The sequence below is a fragment of the Micropterus salmoides genome, unplaced genomic scaffold (genome assembly GCF_014851395.1).
Source record: "Micropterus salmoides isolate LMB-PRFRI ecotype aquatic unplaced genomic scaffold, ASM1485139v1 Ms_hic_scaffold_4, whole genome shotgun sequence".
In the NCBI taxonomy this organism is placed as follows: domain Eukaryota; kingdom Metazoa; phylum Chordata; class Actinopteri; order Centrarchiformes; family Centrarchidae; genus Micropterus; species Micropterus salmoides.
The window spans coordinates 39,174,640-39,177,139 of record NW_024043372.1 but is presented as its reverse complement, the minus strand read 5'-3'; the positions used below and the strand labels follow the sequence as shown (position 1 = coordinate 39,177,139).

General features: G+C 51.9%; 1 pseudogene; it reads right to left on the bottom strand.

Moving 5' to 3' along the window:
* The window catches only part of LOC119886490, a 6,110-nt pseudogene that overhangs the window by 976 nt on the left and 2,634 nt on the right, over positions 1-2,500 (bottom strand).

Here is a 2,500-nt window from a genome sequence, read left to right as displayed (position 1 = left end):
TAAAGTAGTGCCCATCACATGCTGCAGAGATAAGGGAGGTGCAGAGGTGATTGTTCTCTGATTCTCATCGCTACTGTGACACATCACATTACACATTTGATTCATTGCTAATACAGACTGTGTCATGTGGCTTTGACAACAAACTTTCCCTACTTTTACTCAGCACTTGTGGAACGTAAGCTGTTAGTTTAGTGCACTGACATTCAAATCAGCAAAGCACAGAGGCAAATGATGGGCATGGATGCACAAACCCCCCTTGCCCTCCATTCGCCCCAGAGTGGAGCAAAGGTGTTTGCACCTGTACTGCTGGAGTTCAGCCTCCAGCTGGGTGATCCTGGCCTGCAGCTGCGGACAGACTGAGCCTCCTCCTGGATCATCTGAACCCTCTGAAGCCCCAAGCTCAGAGCCTCCCTGGCCTCCTGCGCCCGCCTCCTGATGGAGATTATCAAACAATTCTTCTAATAGCTCTCCATTCAAACTCCATTCAGTGAACTTAAAACACCTCCAACCTGATCTGAGCATTCTCCTTCCTAAGTGCAGATTTCACCCCCTGAAGCTTGCGCACCTCCTGGTACACACCGCAGCTCCTCCTCCAAACACTCATTGAATTTGATGGCCTCCTCCAGCTGCCCATCGCGTGAGGAGCGGATCAGCTTCAGCTCCCTCAGAAGGGGGTCCCTGATGTCCCGTCTCCTCGCCTCCTTCATCGCCCTGTCTCCTCCAGCTCTACTGCACTGTCCTTTGATTCTGCGTGTTGGTACCAGTTTTCCCTGTACAAGGTGGTGGAGGTCGCGGGAGTTAAAGCAGTTGAGTTGAAGCTGGATGGAGAAGGGATGGTGCTCCTGCCCCGTCTGAGGGCCACCTCCAGGGCCAGGCAGCGAGCGTCACTCCCCTGCAGCGCTGAGCGGAGGTCCTCCACCAGCTCTCTCAGAGCTACCACCACATCTGGAGAGGAGAGGGCATAGGGGAGGAGAGGGAGAGGAGAGACTGTTAACAGGGCGTGCAGTGGATAAGATCCATGCCTTTGGTGTGAGAGACCCGGTTTGAATCCACGGTGAGACACCAGTGGGCCCCGAGCAAGACACTTAACCCCTAGTTCCTCCAGAGGCGACCTCTGGATACAAAAGACCTCTGAATATAGGATCAAGGTCAGCTTAATGATAAATGTAATGCATGTAAAGTGAAAGTGAAGTCCTCCTGGAGCAGAACAGGAGCTGTGTTCAGGCCTCTGTTGCTACTTTGCCACACGTCTTCATGTCAGATCACGTTTCAGTGACATTAGTACTGCACTACTGTACCTCCATTTTTGCTGCTACACAGAGGGAAATACACATATACCTACATAACATATGGTGGGTGTATAAGTCACCACATAACTGTTGATTAAAAGTTCAAATGAGCTCTACCTCCAACAGCTACAACAGTGAAACTAATCCTCATACTACATTGATATTGTATTAGTAACACTGATAACAACATAAGAAACCTTTGAAGGCAGGTGGAGTATTTTTATACCTGAGGGATCAGGATACCTCGGCGTTGCTGCAGGATGTGTACCTGATGGAGAGTACCCGGCCACAGGAGCCGTTAAAATCAGTAAAACGTCCTGGTACAGTACCTGATCGCGGTCTTCTGCTGTTCCAACTTTAATTGAGCTGTTCCGTTCAATGCTGATCCCTGGTCAGCTCACATTTCCGCCGTCTGACTCGCGGCCACCGGAGCGGATCTGTCGCTCCACCAGCTCCGTGTCCTCAGCAACGGGCAGGCGCCAGGCACCTCCCCGGTACCTCTACGAGCACTGCGGACGCGGAAATACCCACAGAGCCGCGAGTGGAAGTCTTTAAAGGACAGCTGGCGGGGCAGGCCAGAATACACATCCCGAAACTCTTCATCTTCTTCAGCTCCAGTCCCTTTCCTTCCTTTCGCCGTCCTCTTTCCTCTAGTGAGTCCCAGCACGACGCACAGCGCTGTGAATCCTCCGCCGACACGGTATCGTCCCGGTTGGTAGGCCCGGTGGTGGAACACCTCCTGTATTGGTCTATTCCATGGCCAAGACGACGATTTCGTTTTCCACGCCGAGATCGGGCAGTGGTGATGGACCAGGCGCTCCGGAGCCACTCGCTTTTACGCGCGGCTCGTGGCTCCAACTGAGACGCGACAGGGCCAACGTAGGTCGCCCATGACTGCAAAAAACCAGCAGCTTCTTCTAGATATGTCCAAATACAAGTCGATTACAGGAATTAGCACAGGATGTGATTTCAAAGCAGATTAGACTAAAACACATCCCGGTGTATAGTTTGACGCTGCGTAATTCCCTGGAAACCTCTCCTTGGATTCTTCCCGTCATCAAGTCCCCTCGTGCAGACTGTAGTCCCACTGACCGACTCCACCCTTTCGTGAGCATTCTCTGACCGAGGGTGGTGTGTGTGTGTGACTCTAGTGCGTGGGCTTAAAGTTCAGAACGCAAGAAAGTGAGTCTCCTAAAGTGAATCACATATCA